Consider the following 19,180-nt stretch of genomic DNA (forward strand, 5'->3'; position numbering starts at 1 on the left):
TCATCAAGTCTACAACTCCAGATTGTTTTTACTGCTTCTTGTGCCAGACATTGTGTTACTGATCCTCTCCAGTTGGGTGGACTCCAACCTTGCCTGGAGCTGCAAGTGCCAGTTGAATGAGTGGGCAGAGAGGAGCAGAAACTGTATTTGCTGATTGAAGAATGGGAATGAGAGCGTGCTGTAAAGACACCTTCTCCCCAAAGGGAGGAAAGTTGGGGAGGTTTTGAGAGGTAAGGGGAACATATGTCTCTGGGGAAATGGGTGGTGATTTCCAGGAATAGCTAACATGTGTGCAGCCCCCTTGGTTCCCTCGGACACAGCACTGATTGTGTCTAACAAGATACATATCCCCTCTTTGGACTGAGATCTTGGTGTGGTAATGAAGCTAAGGCAACTTTCAGACCCTTCTTGATTTCCTCAGCGTAGGCACTGCTCCTGCAGTTAGATTGAAACTGGTTCAGGGTGGTTGACTGTCATGTTTCCTTTGAGGTGTAACTGAGAAACATCTTTGACAAGCATCATTTATTTTGGAAGAAGAATAGACATAGGTTAAAGCAGAGACCTTTCAGCTCTCTGGGAGGTGTATGGCTGAGAATTGTACTTACTGGTAGGTATGTAGCAGAGAATAAACAGACTAGATTCTGCCCACTGGAGCTTTATAATCCAGTGGAACAGTAAAATAAAACATTAAATAAGTACTCAAAATGGAGATGCAGTTGCTGTGAAGGAAAACTGTGGGTTGCTGAGAAGGACAATAATAAGGAAAAATAGTGTTATTAGATTAACAAATAAAAATACAGAATGCCCAGGTAAACATGAATTTCAGATAAACACTAAGAAACCTTTTAGCATAAGTATGAAGCATTAAAAACTATTTGATCTTCATCTAGAATTCAAATTTAACTAGCTGTCCTGTATTTTATCTGGCAGTTCCAGGGAAAGCACTGATTTACGTGGGGCTGGTGATACAAGAAAGGCCTCATTGGAGATGTGATAAATAAACAAAGAATAAAGGATCTGTATATTGACCACTTGAAAAATGGTGGAAAGAGATTTCTAAGCCAAAGAAATAGTATGTGCAAAATCCCTAAGGTAGGAAAGAGCTTGCCACATATAAGGCATGGAAATAATGTTAGTGTGGCTACAGTGAGTAAAGAAGAGAATGGCCTGGAACGGGATCCCAGAGGTAGGCGGGGGGGACCAGACAGAGAGTATGCTCACTCCAAGCACTGATTTAAAATTTTCACTTATAAAATAATTTTCAAACCATCTTACACAGAAGCTTACAGCACACAACATGTAAGGTTGAAGCCACCCTGCTCGAGGGTGGGGATGTGGGGTATTTTGAAGGTCCGACCCCTCCACCTGCTTGATAGTCTTCGCCCCCTTTTGTAGCCACCCTCAATGGAACTAAATGCTGTGAGATATTAGACCAGAATGTTCCCTGGAAATTGATACTCGGGGAGGAGAAATAATTTATTATGGTTTAGTGTTCATTCTCAAAGCCTCAGTTCTAAAAATTCACTGGCTAGCCATGGGAGGCTTCTAAAATTTCATCTCTCCAATTAAAATAATTTGAACTGCAGAAAATCAATTTAGCACTTTGTGTTTGCATTGATCAGAGTAAATTCAAATCAGTTTTACATTTTTAAAATGAGCGCCTCCCAGTCCTCTTTGTTAGGAAATCAGTCCTTGCCACTGCAAGAATTAAGAGTATTTAAATTCCAAAGAGAGTCTCCTTGACTGTCCCCAGCTCAAGGCAAGTCATCTCTAAGGAGGAAGGAAGCTAAGGTTTCTTGAGCTTGGATTGAGTATTATGACACCGGGCACAGGTGGGGTGCTTTACATAATGTCACGTTCTCCCTCTTACAGATGAAAACTGGAGGCTCAGAGTGGTGAAGCGACTCCTTTAAGGTTGCCATTTGATTGGGCCTGGGGACAGCATTTGAGTTCAGGCTTGTCTGACTGCAAAGCCATTGGTTCAGAAACTGGCCCCCCATACATGGAGGGCAGGGAAAGGAGAGACAGAAACTGGCCCCCCATACATGGAGGGCAAGGAAAGGAGAGACAGAAACTGGCCCCCCATACATGGAGGGCAAGGAAAGGAGAGAGAGGCAGCCATTTCACACTGGGAGCTGGCAAGTTTAACAAGCTTGTCTTGGTTGGCTGTGAGACAAGTAGATCTCAACAGCCACCTGAGTGTGTACACTCAGTCGCTCAGTCCCGTCTGCTCTGTGACCTCATGGACTGTAGCCTGCCAGGCTCCTCTGTCCATGGAATTTCCAAGAAAGAATACTGGAGTGGGTTGCCATTTCATTCTCCAGGGGATCTTCCTGACCCACGGATTGAACCTGCATCTCTTGCGTCTCCTGCATTGGCAGGTGGATTCTTTACCACTGAACCACCTGGAAAGTCCACACCCATTTGCCAGAATCTTAAAAAAAAAGTTGATATAGAAGCCTTAACAGGGCACAGTCACGTACAACATCCACATGGTCTCAGCAACATATCACTGTCTCAAGCCTTTGTCCTTGAAATCTGCTCCCACTGTGAGAACAGTGAGCAGAATGTACCTTCCAAAGACAAAGGAGGGGGCTGAGAGCCTTTGATCCCCTGGGTCTAACATGAGATCAACTGTCAGTCGGGTACCTTCTATGACCTCCTCCAACCCAGAGCCTGCGTCATTGTTTGAGTGAGGGCTGACGTGAATTTGGGAGGGTGAGTCACCAAAAGTGATTTTGGCTCGTGTTTATAGACAATATTTCAGTCTTTGTCACTTTCAGTCCTCAGTCAATTTCTTCTGACTCACTTGTAAGAGAATTAACATTTAAGTTTTAAAACAAGTTGTCAGTTTTGCCTGTGAAGTTTTTAATTTCCTCTACTGCTCTGAGGTGTCAGTCATCTGCCTTCCCGTAGGAGAGTTTTGTCTTTTGCCTCCAGATCTATTGGATTTCTTGTAGTGATGGGATAAACAATATCATTAATTCATGACTATACGGCAGTTCAAAAAGCATTTTCACTTTTTGTTAGACTTAGAACATTTCAAAGTATTGAGCAAAGAATTTTAAATGCTACATATTATTTCAAAACAGCGGATATCTATTACTATTATTATTATGTTCAGGAAGAAAGAGAAAAACAGAAAATGCCAGCGTGAAAGAGAAAAAGACATGTATATTAAAGAGAAAATAGGACAGAATTTTTTCCCTTCCGATGATTATCCTTAAAAGTTAGTCAAGAGAAGTAACTGGTTGAATGAAGTAGCACCTAGGATAATATTTCCAATAAACACTTGCTCCGAGTCATGGGTTCCCAAGATTACTGTGGGTGAGAATATGATGCCCACAGAGTTTGCTGGAGTAAATTTATGACCATAGTTTAAAATGCAGGGTAAAGTCTAAAAAAGAGAGTCTATCTAAGAATGGTTAAAATGTTTCCCTTCTGGTGTTCCCTCTGACAAATGGGTGATTGGCCAAGTGTCCCATTCAAAAGGACTCTGAAACCAAGTCTCAGCTAAAAAGAATGCATCAAGATTGGTCAGCAATGTCTGTCATGGCTAAATGATGGACTGTTTCATGTCACATGTGAAAGTCAACTATAAACTGGGTATTATAAGAGATTGGATAGGTCCCTGGTGGCTCAGACAGTAAAGAATCTGCCTACAATGCAGGAGACCCTGGTTTGATCCCTGGGTAGAGAAGATCCCTTGGAGAAGGGAATGGCTACCCACCCCAGTATTCCTGCCTGGAGAATGCCGTGAACAGAGACTGGTGGGTTACAGTCCCATGGGCTCGCAAAGAGTCGGATATGACTGAGCAACTAACTAACACTGCCAGCTTAAAGGCAAATGCACAAGCAATGTTTAATAAATTATTTCAAACTTTTTTTTTTTTTTTGGCCAAATACTTTTTAAAGAATAAGTTGGCAAAGAACTTGTCTTTCTCCTTAGTATTAAGGGTAGAAAAATAAATTCTGGTCACTCTTGAGTTCTAAATAATTGGTTTAACTTATTAAAATTTTATAGCAGTTGATAGAGAAGCAAATGTATAAACAAATAAACTAAGAAACAATTAACAACCTCATTCAACAGAGCTTGGGTGCAAAGCAAACTGGAGACTTGTTTGTGCAATTCTTGTGGCAAAGCCAGGAACATATTAATGGATAAAATGGAGAAAAAGAAAGACTGAAAAGGATGGAACCCAAAGGGTAAAAACAATAGAAATTTGTTTTTCAAACTGTGAGGAGGAGAGTAGTATATGCTGAAATTTAGAGCTCAAACTATTGCAGGACAAAATGACTTAATTAGGAGCACCCAGTCATTCGCTGCTCAGAGGAGACAAGAGACACAGATAAATAACTGCATCTTTTAAAATTTACTTTTTTATTAAGTTATAGTTGATTTACAATATGGTGATAGCTTCTGAAGGGGAGATGGAACAGGGAAAAGGACAAATTAGGAATATAGGATTAATAGAACTGCTTCTTAATCTGTTACATTTTCTGGGAAAATTCAATTATGGTAGATGATAATTCTCTGTATATATTTGTCTTATATTTATATGTATTATAATAATATAAATGTAGTTTATATAAATGTATGTCATTGTTCATATTATCTTTCGAAAATCATGCGTAAGGTGTATGCTTTATTTTTAACATAAAAAAATTTCTCTATATTAATTCATGCCAGAATTATGGCTGAGCAACATTGTATATGTGCACCGCCTCTTCTCTATCCATCCATCTGTCAATGGACGTTTAGGTGGTTTCCATGTCTTGGCCACTGATAATAGTGCTGCTATGAACATAGGGGCGCTTGCATCTTTTTGAATTATAGCTCTGTCTGGGTATATGCCCAGGAGTGGCATTGCTGGATCACATGGTAATTCTGTTTTTAGTTTTCTGAGGAACCTCCATACTGTTTTCTATAGTGGTGTACCAATTAGACCCCCACCAACAGTGTAGGAGGGTTCCCTTCTCCCTACATCCTCTCCTGCTGCTGTGTCACTTCAGTCGTGTCCGGCTCTGTGCAACCCCATAGATGGCAGCCCACCAGGCTCCCCACTCTCTGGGGTTCTCCAGGCAAGAACACTGGAGTGGGTTGCCATTTCCTTCTCCAATGCATGAAAGTGAGAAGTGAAAGTGAAGTTGCTCAGTCATGTCCGACTCCTAGCCACCCCATGGACTGCAGCCTACCAGGCTCCTCCATCCATGGGATTTTCCAGGCAAGAGTACTGGAGTGGGGTGCCATCGCCTTCTCCAGCATTTGTTATTTGTAGACTTTTTAATGACGGCCACTCTGACTGCTGTGAGGTGGTACTTCATTGTAGTTTTGATTGAATGACAATGTTTTAAAGCAGCATGTTCGTGGCAATTTATCAGCACCACGTCAGAAAACTGGTACACTCAGTTAAAAGGGGAACACATCGTTTTAATGATCTACATTTGTAGTAATGTGTTAGAGCAGCCACAAGAAACTGAGTTTAAAAGAGGAAAAAAGCTGAACATTTCTTCCTTCAATAAAGTCTCCCCAGCCTATGTGATCTTTCCCTGACACATACTCCCCAGCACCTCAGATTTATTTGGTAATGTTCATTCATTGTCTCTTTCAAATGTCTTATTACCTGTGTATCCCAGGTGCCCAGCAAAATAAATGGCACATAGTGGGGCTCAGTGAATATTTGTTAAATGGCCAAATGGGATTCAAGACTAGAGTCATTAGGGTGGTGAAAGTTGGGTTGTGACTCATGGCAGCTGGTAGGGTAGGGTTCTTTGGGGCGGGATGGGGTGTGGGAATGGGGCACAAGCAGTTAACACCATGTATCCTACATGTACCTGTCAAGACAATTGGAAACAAAATGTGAACTGCTTAATCATTTCGGCAAATGAATTGCCTATAGCTATTAAAATTACAAACATATGTAACTTTTGATTGAGCAGACCCCTTCTTGGGAATTAGCAGGATATAAGAATATATGAACAGGGCTCTTATTGCAAGATTGTTCATGGTATAAAACCCTGAAATAAGTAAATACATAATATTAGAAAAATGACTGAAGCAATCATGGCATATCCATACTATGGGATAATATGCAGCCATTAAAAATTTAAATAGAGATATAATAATTGATTTGGACGACTAGTCGTGAGATATTGTTAACTAGGTGAGCAAGGTGAGCAAGATGAGGAAGAGCATTTGTTATAAGATTCTTTATCTGTCTATCTATCTATATATATGCCCACATGGATGACTCTGAGTATGGATAATAAAAAAATCTTGTATAGATACATATATCACCTGAATTATTAATAAGGACAGTGTTATAGGAGCAGTGATGTAGTTGGGAGATAGAGGAGGAAGTGAAATAAATAAAAAAGCAGAAGACCACAAAGGCAAATATGCTGTCATCAGTTAATGAGTTCATATAAATTTATATTTATATATAGACATTTAAGAGGATACATACAAAATGATTTTTTTATCAAGGTATAATTGACATATAACATTATATTAGCTTCAGGTGTACAACATAATGATTTGATATTTGTATATATTGTGAAATGATTACCACAATAATTCTACCAAATGTCTGTTACCATAAGCAGATACAAATTTGTTGATGATGTTGTTTAGGTAATGGCTTTCAAGCAGGAAAGAAGGTTTGAAATAATATTGTAGAAAGTTGTTGTTAGGAAAAAATAAATGTGTTATGGTCCTGGTATTTTGAGATTTTGCAATAAATCAGTTCTAAGCAGGAGACAGGGCCAGCTGTGTGGTACATCTAGACTTCAGCCAGATTAGTAGGAGCGCTGGATTGCTTTGGTGAGGAAGTGTGCACTGAGTAGGCCTCCTGTATACACAGTAGCAACCACATGGCCTAGGGCTGTAGCCATCAGCTCTGATCTACCCCAGCAAGGAGACTGACCCTCCATCCGCCCTAACCCAGGAAGCCAAATCTACTCAAATCCAGACTTGGGTTAGGGTTGGGTGCAAGTGTCTAAAATTATCTAGATTGTTTCACCTACCATATGCATCTTGCTTTTCATTTTCAAAATATTTATTATTTATTTATGGATTAATTGTTGATGTCCATTCTCCACTCTCCTATACACACGTCTCTGAGAAAAGGCACTTAAAACTCACTGTTACATCCTCAGAATTTAGTGTGGTGCCTGTACTTAGTGAAACTTGAAGAATATTTGTTGAAGGTTCATCAACATATCTTTTCTGTATTGGAAAATACATAAGGTAGTGGTAATTACGTTTTTGTTGTTGCTATTCACATACTTGAGACTTGAATGAAAGCTATGAAACTTCTGGACTTTCCTGGTGGCTCAGTGGCAAAGAATCCACCTGCCAGGAGATGTGGAAGATCCCCTGGAGAAGGAAATGGCAAGCTTGGAAATCCTATGAACAGAGGAGCCTGGCAGGCTACAGTCCAGGGGGTTACAAGAGTCAGACATGACTTAGCGACTAAACAACAACAGCAGCAATGAAACTTCTTCCCAGAAAATTCAGAATTTTGTCACATTTCCTGGAGATTCATTGACTCCCTAAAGCCCATTCATGTGGGGTTCATCATTTCAAAATTATGTTAATTCCACATTTTAAACAGCAGATGTTAACTTTTATGGAGTACTTACTATTTGTCAGACTTTGAGAGAGCATGAAGTATTGCAATTAATCCTCATAGCTCTAGGAGGTAAGTCCTGTTTTTACTTTTCAAACAGATGAATAGTCAATTTAAGAGAGACCGACTGACTTACCCAAGCTCACAGAGCTAATTAGTAGTACATAGCCAGGGCTCAAACCAAGATCTTTTTGTATTTTAGCCTGAGTTTGCACTCCTATCCACTGAAAACCATCTGCCTATTCTTTGTTTCCACCATGGTGAGCGATGGAGTTATCCAGTGAAGACAGTTAATCTCCCCTAGTAAGAGTCTGAGATGATGATATTAGCTGGCTTGAGCTCCTGACGTGATGTGAGCAAAGTTTCCTTGATCAAACAGGACAGGCTGTTCTCCCAGCAGCACTCTTGATGCTCAGAGTCTCCATTCCTGCTGCACTTGTTTAGCAATTGGCAGAGCTGTGACTCCAAATTATCTTGCACATGTTTCAAACCATTTAAATTGTCATTGTAGGATTTTGCCTATTAGCAAAGTAGCATCCCCTGAATACTGATTATGTAAAGTAGCACAATTGTCTGGTGATAGGAAAGCGGTGACTTCTTGAATGCAGTCCAGCAGTGTGGCTGCTCCTTTCCAGTGAGATGTAAGGAACTTGCTTCTTCAATATTCTTTGTGTAATTAGATAGAGTCAGGGGGTATTCATATTTTACCACGTGTTGATAGAAAAATAAATAGGCACAGTATTTTGAAAAATACTTAATTGCACATCTAAATGTCCTTTGTCATTGAGGCTAAAGAAGAGTAAAACATGCTTTGTGTCTTTTTCAGCCCTTTTCTTGCATGACATCTTCATCAGAGATTGAGGGAACCCAAGAACACTAAATATACTCTTGGCATGGAATTTAGCTCTTAGCTGATGCCAGGGTGGGGAATGGGGAAAGTACTCCTGGTTAAATCTGGAGCCATTAGCATGCTGGTGTTTGATCAACTGAGTTACTCACTTTTAAGCTTCATCATTTTCACATTTAAAGTAATTTTGGTCAGTAAGAGAAAATTACACTCATTATATCGAAATGCAAATACATGTTTAGAAAGCATGTGGTTTGGAAGACAAATGTGATATAATCCCAACACTAACGCCTCATTAGGGGCATTTGCACAACCTCTGTTTCTATCTTTTAGCTCTTTATAATCATCATAATGTCATGCCTCCCTCCGTGGAATCAGGAGATATATTTATTTTTGTTGTTCTTCCCACAGGCAAGAAATGGAGCTTTCTCATCCCTATGTTTTGACTTCTTGCTTCCTGTGCCAGTGAATATATAATCAGATACAATTGTGCCTGAAATCATGCAGAAATCCTAGGTAACACTCCCAGAGAGAACCAGATCTCAAAATTAGGAAACAACCTCCTTTAGGATTCCTTTAGAATTACACCTTCACTGATCTTTAATGAGGGATCCTTAAAGGCAGGACTAAAGTGAACTTGTTTGCAGTAGCTTAAAAATGGTTGCAAATTCTCTATTACCCTGACCACTGAGAGGTGGAAGCTACATTATCTCCCTGGAATCTCTGTTCACCTTGTGATTTACCTGACCAATTCAGAGAAAATGACACTCTGAGACTCTCAAAGCAATATCATAAGAAGTCTTGCAGCTTCTGCCCTCATCTCTCGGGACACTCTTTCTAAGTGCCTTGAATTGTGATTTAAGAAGTCTGCATGACAGGGCGCTCAGGGCTGGTGCACTGGGACAGCCCTGAGGGAGGGAATGGGGAGGGAGGTGGGAGGGGGGTTCAGGATGGGGGATGCATGTACACCCATGGCTGATTCATGTCGATGTGTGGTGGCAACTACTACAATATTGTAAAGTAATTAGCCTCCGATTAAAATAAATAAATTAAAAAAAAAAAGAAAAGAAGTCTGGCTACTCTGAGATCACGTGTTGGTCTCCCCATGAGACTCCCAACCTTCCAGCCATTCCTGTCACTGCACGAGTTTTTTGATTTGTTTTCATTTCAATGTAGGTTTTATTGTTGTTCAGGTATAGTTTGGGGCTTTCCTGGTGGTCCAGTGGTTGAGAATCCGCCTGTCAATTCAGGGGGCGTAGGTTCCATCCCTGATCTGAGAAGATTCCACACGTCGCAGGGCACCCAAGCCTGAGCGCCACTGCTACCCGAGCCCGCGAGCCGCAGCTACTGAGTTCATGCGCTGCAACTGTGGAAGGCTGTGCACCCTAGACCCGTGCCCTGAAACAGAAGCCACCACGACAAGGAGTAGCCTCTGCTCGCTGCAGCTAGGGAAAGCCGGCATGCAGCACCAAAGACCCAGTACAGCCAAAGATAAATAAAAATTAAGAAGAGATAGTTTGTTCATAATTTCTGATGAATCATAATTTGATTCATAATTTCTGAAAAGAAAGGGCATGCCTGGCCACACAGGACCACCTGAGGAAGCACTGGAGTTGATAAGAAGGCAGAGAAGTAAGGTGCAAACGTGGGCTAGGGATAGGGAACCTGACTAATTTGAGTAATTTCAGCAGCCTTCCATGGATGGGTTGGACCCTCCTTGTCTGGTACCTGACTGTGGGGTGATTAAAACAGAGCAATATGAACTTTGAGCGTACATTCTCTATGAGAACCCCATAAAGGGAGTGAGTGAAATTGCTTAGTCATGTCCGACTCTTTGCGACCCCATGGTCTGTAGCCTACCAGGCTCCTCCATCCACGGAATTCTCCAGTCAAGAGTACTGGACTGGGTTGCCATTTCCTTCTCCAGGGGATCTTCCCGACCCAGGGATCGAACCCAGGTCTCCTGCGTTGTAGACAGACACTTTACCATCTGAGCCACTGCTAGGGACTAAAGATTTTGGATTTATTGGTCAGTATATGAAAGGTACTCGTGCTATCTTTAGGAATTTGGCTAGCTCTGAGAGAGGCAGTCTCTCCCTGGTCAGCAAAACCCCAGATGCCAAAGCATCAAGAATATAAAAAATAAGAACTTGTATTAATACAACCAGAAATGTGAGTGAAGCCATCTTACCCTCCAGACATGCCTATCTGCCATCTGAATACTGGTGGGAGAACTCCATCAGTGCCATATGTCCCTCAAGAAACACCCAGCTGAGCCTTGTCTCAATTCCTGACCTACACATTTATAGGGTGCTGTACAAATGTCGTTCTTTTCATCTGCTGAGGCTGGGGTGGTTTGCTATGTTAGCTAACTAGGATATTGCGCCACAACTTTTTTATTTTTTTAACATTTAATTTGGCTGTATGTGGTCTTAGTTATGGAATGTGGGTCTAGTACCCAGACCAGGGATTGAACCCAGGTCCGTTGCATTCGGAGCACAAAGTCTTAGCCACTGGACCACGAGGGAGATCCCTGCATCACAACTTTAGAGCAGTTTTACTTTCTGTCCCAATCATCAGAAATCTGTTAGAATGAGTATTCATTCTTGACCAATGCCAAAAGTCAGCAAAATTTTGACTAAAGTCAATTTCCTTTTATCTTTTTGCAGAATTCTGCTTGGATAATATGATTAATCACATTTCTTTTAGCTATTTGGATGAGCAGAAACACCACATACACAATATAAAATAACACAGGTGAATACTAGAATGACTTCCAGGTTTCTAGGTTATAAAGCTACAACATTTTCAAGCTTAAGGAAGTAGTTATTCATATATTTTTCAAACTGATTCTGCCAAAAGTTAGGGAGGTTAATGGGGAGGGGCTTCCAGCTGATATTAACATAAATGGCTGTAAGGATAAATGATAACGTTGCACAATATGAGGCTACATAGTGAAAACTGAAGAAAACCAATACCATCTCTATGTCCATACAGATTAATTCCAGAGGGTATTACACTTCTCCCCAACAGTTCTTGCTTGGCTGGCTTGAGAGTGCCTGCATTTCCCTGTCCTATACCTGCTTCCATCTGGAGTTTAATATGCACTCATCTCTTTTCCATTCCAGGAGGGATATGTAATGAAAATCTCCATATTAGTCATCAGCTGTCAACACTGACAAATTTCAATTACCATCCTTTGGTAGCAGTTCACACTAGAGAAGGAAATCAGGGAAGACACGCTGGGATAGCACACTTGTGACAGATCTATTTTAATTGCCTTTCTTATATCCACATTTAACCTCTATCATTTTGACAAGAGAAAGAAACTCACAGAGGAGGTAACTTTTTCTGCCCATGCTAAAGCAGGGTGGGATAGGGAAAGAAGAGATGGTAACACGTATCAATATATATAGACTGGCATTGATTGCTACAGATGCTTTCCTTCCCCTATGAGGCCTGCGGTGGTAACTTTCTGCTTATCAAAATACTTTGCATTTAATCGGCTGTCTGGATGGATGCTCCTGCTGATCATCCATAAATTATTCATCAATTAAAAAGACTTGGCACAATCTTTTTTTTTTTTGCTTCATTTTCTGAGAGATGAATTTTCAAGAGCCCATAGTGGGAGTTGTCCTTAGTGAGTTCTCATCTCTTCTCATTCCTCCCAACAATACTGCTCATTTAGCCTTTTGATTGCAGCTTGATGGCTGCATCCAAGGCTGCCTCTGCCGTGAGGGATCCTGTTGGAGCTCTGCTGTTTTGTTCTCCCTTCTTTCTTTCCCTTTAATCCTAAGAGACCGAAGTGCATTTCTTGAAATAAAGAGAAAATGCTTTTTTTTTTAATCATTTATTTCCTATGTTATGATTAGCTAAACCAACATAATATCAGTTTAATCTGTTTAGCCATTAAATAGCCATGTATAACCTATTTTTAATTTTTTTATATTTATTATTTTTTTATTTTTATATAAATTTATTTACTTTAATTGGAGGTTAATTACTTTACAATATTGTATTGGTTCTGCCATACATCAACATGAATCCACCACAGGTATACACGTGTTCCCCATCCCGAACCGCCCTCCCTCCTCCCTCCCCGTACCATCCCTCTGGGTCGTCCCAGTGCACCAGCCCCAAGGATCCAGTGTCATGCATTGAACCTGGACTGGCAATTGAAAAATGAGACCTGTTAAAAATCACTGATGGCCTTTGGTTTTTCACAGATCCGTTTCTCATGAGATTTTTCACTGTGGGTTCTATTCCATGGGTGATCTGGTTTCTGTTATAATCCAGTCAAAATGAAACCAAGGTATCTTTCTATAATAATAATTTGGTAATGTCTATTGGCCCTTACTAGACTTACCAATGGATTACAAGGTTATTTATTTCAATCATCAGATAACCCCTGTGAGGTACATACTGTTATTATCCATTTGTTGCATGTGAGAAATAAGCTCAGAGGTTTTTAAGTAGATCTCTCATGGTTATACTAGAGAAGGCAATGGCACCCCACTCCAGTACTCTTGCCTGGAAAATCCCATGGACAGAGGAGCCTGGTGGGCTGCAGTCCATGGGGTCGCTAAGAGTCAGACACGACTGAAGCGACTTAGCAGCAGCAGCAGCAGCTCATGGTTACACAGCTAAAAAGTAGTGAACCTGGGATTCGTTCTCAGGGAGTCTGACTTCAGAATCCGATTCCCAGTTTCTCTGCTGCACTACTCACTGGGAGTCCTGTGTGCAATGTTTTATCATTTATTAATATTAATATTATTGTTATTTATTTTAGTCATTGTTACTGCCCTATAGAAGAATAGTATCCTCCTGGGGGCTTACAAGTTCATTATTGTTTTGAAAACTAGAAAGAAAGGATAATGTGGTTTCATCTATCTCAGGAAAAAAAATCAGAAGAGCTAAGCTAAATTTCCTAAAGAATTAACAGCCAGAGACAAGGACAATAGATATGAGAAAATCAGTAAAGGAGTTGATGAAGGCATTTCTGAATTTAGGGATGAGTAACACCAGGAGTGAACATGGAGCCAGATGGACCCACGTAGCACCGAGACACTGGGTATCAGTGGCTTCCCAGGAGTCATTTTCTAGATATGAAACCACAGCTTTAGCTTTGATACTTTCTGTCTTCTATCTCCTCTTTTCTCCATTTAGTTCTTGGTCAAGCTCTATCCAGAGTATTCTAAGAGTTGTGTTCACACTTGTGAACTGTATGATAAGGGAAGACACGTCACTCCTTCTAGAGATTCTTTAAAGTTTTTGGATATACCACAAAGCATATGGGATCTTAGTTCCCAGACCAGTGATTGAACCCTTGCCCCCTGCACTGGAAGCACTGAGTCTTAACCACTGGACCACCACGGGAGTTCAAGACACGTCATTTCTTAATTCTCATCCTTAAACTAATGCAACAAAAACTGTGCAAGCTGTCGTGCAAATTGGCACCATCCTCCTGAATCTTTCAGGGTGTCCAATGGCTGTTCCTTTCTCCAGGAGGACTCTGAGAAATAAGTTGTGAGTATGGCTCAGACGGTAAAGTGTCTGTCTACAATGTGAGAGATCTGGGTTCCATCCCTGGGTTGGGAAGATTCCCTGGAGAAGGAAATGGCAACCCACTCCAGTACTCTTGCCTTGAAAATCCCATGCACGGAGGAGCTTGGTGCAGGCTACAATCCATGGGGTCGCAAAGAGTTGGGCAGGACTGAGCGACTTCACTTTCACTTTCAAGGTGGTAACGAAGTTTCAGTTTTGCGAAGGCGGTTAAGACAGGAGAGAGAGAGCAGGCACAGCTGTGGATGCCTGGCCAGGAATGGCGCAGAAGGAGGCAAATTACAATCAGTTATAAATCAGAGTGGAATTGAGAGGGGTTAAGGAGGTAATTAAATTCTTTCTTCTGAATAGAGAGTGCAGCCTGAAAGTTGAAAGAATGGCCTTGGTGGAATTTAATAGAACTCCTCCAAATGATTAAAAGGATAAACCCCACCATTTGATGGAGTGTTCCTTTATAAATGCAAGCGAAGCAGAACCAGCCCAGGGTATGTGAATTAACTGTGCTCATTTATAAAATGCCTTATATTTAAGAGAATGTGTATGACAAGCTGAAGACAAATCTATGAATATATTTAGTTTTGCGAGTGCCAAGATTTCTTACCCTTCTTTAGGAAATATCCCAAATGAGGTATAATGCAACTCTGGAAATATCAGGACTCATTAAATGCTTGCTGCTTTGTATAACCAAGGAGTCTACTTAAGTAGGATTGCCCATAGAATGATTAATATGTTAGCACGGATTCAAGTTATAGATATCATATATAACAGTTATCCCTGCCTTGGTGGGGGGGGGGTGGGTATGACACATATATCATGTAGTTCTCGAGAACCTGGCATTAGGGCCTTGAGGAGGGGCTTACCTTTATGACATACATGTTATATATTAGGAAATTTTTGGTTTCTGAAAATTATTTTATTGACCTCTCAAAGTGATTTTGTCCATAAGGTGTCATTGGTTCTTTTGCATATGTGAGTAACCTGAGGTTCAGAGAACTGAGTAAAATAGTCATAGGTCATAAAGCCGTAATTGTGAAAACTGAGTTTAAATTCTAGATCACTGACCTTTAAAGTGAATACTTTCTATTATTATGTCATGCTGTCTTACAAAATAGTATAGGTACTTCCTGCACATATTAACAGTAGGCACTTAATAAATATTTGTTGTGCGAACTATGAAGAATCAAACCATCCATGGATTTGAAATTTCATTAAGAGAGGTAAAGTGAAATAAGATACAAATAAAAGCAATATGAATATTATTAAAATGATAGATGCAAACATATAGACATAATAACGTTTATAGAAACTCAGTAGTAAATGCTACTATTGAAGTATAATATTTATCAAGGGACTCTTCTCAGATTCAAAGAGAAAACTTTGCTTTTTAAAATGTGCAGTTCTTAATTAAAATGTCCTCTCCACATCTTCTTACCAATCCCTTCAGAAAAAACATGCTACAGTGTTTCAATATTATATACACAAAGGTACCTAAAAGCCTACTTATTCTGCAGTAATTTTGTCCCGGCACATTTTCCTTTCAGTAATAAGGTAAATTAAACCCATCTTCAGGTGATTTTTTTTGACAGCCTACATAGGCAACTGTAAAGTCCTCCCAGTGAAAATGTCCTCAAGGGAAATGCTCTCCTTAGGTCTTCAAGAAAATTTCAGGACTGTTCTCAGGAACAAATGTCTCATTCAGGTACGGCGTGCTTGATCTTGATAACAGCATCTGGGGATTCTGAATGTGGAGCCATGTGATCTCCCAGAGGCCACACTCTATTGCTGACTGTGTGTTGACTCTTATCTTTGTGAGTCCTGGAAAAAAAAAAAAAGGCAGAAATAGCTTTTGAGTCAGTTAATTTGGTTAGAAGGGCCCCAGAAGACCAGTTTTGATGACAGGAAAGTCAACCCATAGCTACTCTGTTTGGGATGATTTAATTAAGGCGCTTCAGTTGGCATCTACATAATGTAAGATGAATTCCATCAAATTGCAGGGAAGCATGTTACATTGAAATCTTGCCCCTTACTCTTAATTACCATATGAAAAACTTGCTATTTGTTTAATAATAAATAATCTCATTCTAGACTATTTCCAAATCATTTTCCAGGTGCTCCCATTTTATTATTTGTTCTTAAAACTTTTGTTTCCTAACTGGAAGTTTTGAGACCACTAAAATAAATTGGAAAATTATAGCATGCAAAAATATTCAATATTCAGTGAAATGAATATGTGTAAAACAATCCTTGTAACAATCCTATGAGTTAATTACTCTACCATCCATATTTTACAGATGAGAAAACAAAGTCTCAGAAGCTTGAAATAAATTTTCCAAGGTTATACTTGTGGCAGACGGTGAAATCAAGTTTCAAACCCAGACTTGTATTGTTTCAAAATCCCATGCTTACCCAATGAATCTGTATTATCATCCTTCAGTTTCTGCGGGAAAGCCATGCCCTCACATTAATTATCACTTTTATCATGTTTCATCAGCTTGTGTCCATTGTACTTAACAACCATTCATTGAGGGACTGTTATATGCAGGTTATTAGAGACTCATACAAGACACAGTGTTCTCACTCTTCAGGGTATTTTTTTTCTTTTCACAAACTGAAATTTGGTGTGAAATATCATTATGGTCCTTTTTAGCATCACTTACTCAACTATGTTTTATTTCATATATTGACCTAAGCCAAGCCAGTATCCCTTGTCATCTGGCAATGAGCACTCAAATCACAAAGGTCCCTGCTTTTGTCCGCCTCGGCCAGCATTTCACACCGGGCTATGCGGCTCCTCTGCACCCATTTTTGTCACTGTCTTGCTCTCTTCTGTGACTCCTCTCATTTTAGATTTTTTGGCCTTGATATTCTTTGGATTGATGTTCAAAAACGTTCTTCTACTCTCAGATAAGAAAACACAGTCATCAGAATGATTGTACCCCTCTTTTTTGTCCCTCATACACAGATGGGCAACAAGCATAACAAAACAGTTAGTGTTTTACACCTGGTCTTTAAGTTCACATAAAATCTTCTCATATTTCAGAGGGTTTTCTGGATTCAATATCTTACGTCAACAGCACGATCTCAGTTTTTAGGGTGCTACACACATTCCCTCTATTACAATAGTTATATCACCCTGTTATACTTGTATATCTAGTTCTGGTGCTATTGTTCAGTCATTCAGTCATGTCCAACTGTCTGTGGCCCTATGAACTGCAGTATTCCAGGCTTCCCTTTCCTTCACTATCTCCCAGAGTTTGTTCCAACTCATGTCCATTGAGTTGCTGATGCCATTCAACCATCCAGTCCTCTGTCACCTCCTTTTCCTCCTGGCCTCAATCTTTCACAGCATCAGAGTCTTTTCCAGTGAGATAGCTCTTCACATCAGGTGGCTGAAGCATTAGAGCTTCAGCTTTAGCATCAGTCCTTCCAATGAATATTCAGGGTTAATTTCCTTTGGGATTGACTGGTTGGATCTCCTTGCTGTTCAAGGGACTCTTAAGAGTCTTCTCCAACACCACAGTTCAAAAGCATCAATTCTTTGGCTCTCAGCCTTCTTTATGGTTCGATTCTGACATCCATACATGACAATTGAAAAACCATAGCTTTGACTATACAGACATTTGTCGGCATAACAATGTCTCTGCTTTTTCATACACTGTCTAGGTTTGTCATAGCTTTTTTTTTCAGGGAGCAAGCATCTTTTAATTTCATGGCTGCAGTCACCATCTTCAGTGATTTTGGAGCCCCCCCCCCCAAATAAAGTCTCACTGTTTGCATTTTTTCCCCATCTATTTGAAATGAAGTGGTATCTATTTCAACCGCTATGTTATATACTCTTCATAGTCCAGAACGCTATCTAATTATCATAGCTGTCACCTCATTCAGGCTCACCACCAGAGCAGACACTCTATAAAGATGATCAGTCAGAACCCTTTCTTTAACTATTAATAATAGATGTGGTGAATTAACCTTTGCTTTGGAGACACATTGATGAAGTAAATCAGACAAAGTCCCTTCCCTTATGGGGTTTGTAACCTTGAAGTTATTTCAGAAAGGATGGGAGAAAATGGCAACCCACTCCAATATTCTTGCCTGGAGAGTCTTATGGGCAGAGGGGCCTGGTAGGCTACAGTCCATAGGATTGCAGAGTCAGACACGGCTGAAGCAACTTAGCATGAAGACAGAAGAAAGGGAAAAAATAAGGAAAGATAATCTAATATTATATGAATCACTGCGATGTGTGAAGCAATGTTAGCTCTCTGATGTTTGCCACCCCGTTTCACATTTTGGGCACAGCTCATCACAGAGGAAGTAAGCTAAGCTTTCCTAAACATTTGTGCTATACCCCAACATGGAAATGAACCTAAGTCGTCAACATTTCTGGAGCATGATCATTTGGTAGTTGTTCCTTCTGGGGATCTTGTTCTTTCAGCAGAGGGAGAAGCTGGGCTTACTGTTGCTGTCACATTTGAGTTCACTGTGGCCTATAGTAAGTATCACTTTTTTCTTGACTGATCTTCTCAACCTTTGGGCATTTGCTGGTAATAACTCACTACTCTTTTGTATTTAATTTTAAGAAAATAAACTTATAACCATGGATTATAAGACTGTTTTGTTCCCCCTTCATAACACAATGTAGAGGCCAGATGGGTGAAATAAGTAGGCATAACATAGCAATAAAAAGAGATGGGCATACCAGACCACCTGACCTGCCTCTTGAGAAACCTGCATGCAAGTCAGGAAGCAACAGTTAGAACTGGACATGGAACAACAGACTGGTTCCAAATAGGAAAAGCAGTACATCAAGGCTGTATATTGTCGCCCTGCTTATTTAACTTATATGCAGAGTACATCATGAGAAACACTGGGCTGGAAGAAACAAGCTGGAATCAAGATTGCCGGGAGAAATATCAATCATCTCAGATATGCAGATGACACCACCCTTATGGCAGAAAGTGAAGAGGAACTAAAGAGCTACTTGATGAAAGTGAAACAGGAGAGTGAAAAGGTTGGCTTAAAGCTCAACATTCAGAAAACTAAGATCATGGAATCTGGTCCCATCACTTCATGACAAATAGATGGGGAAACAGTGAGAGACTTTACTTTTTTGGTCTCCAAAATCACTGCAGATGGTGATTGT

Source organism: Bos indicus x Bos taurus, chromosome 10, assembly GCF_003369695.1.
Source record: "Bos indicus x Bos taurus breed Angus x Brahman F1 hybrid chromosome 10, Bos_hybrid_MaternalHap_v2.0, whole genome shotgun sequence".
Taxonomy (NCBI): domain Eukaryota; kingdom Metazoa; phylum Chordata; class Mammalia; order Artiodactyla; family Bovidae; genus Bos; species Bos indicus x Bos taurus.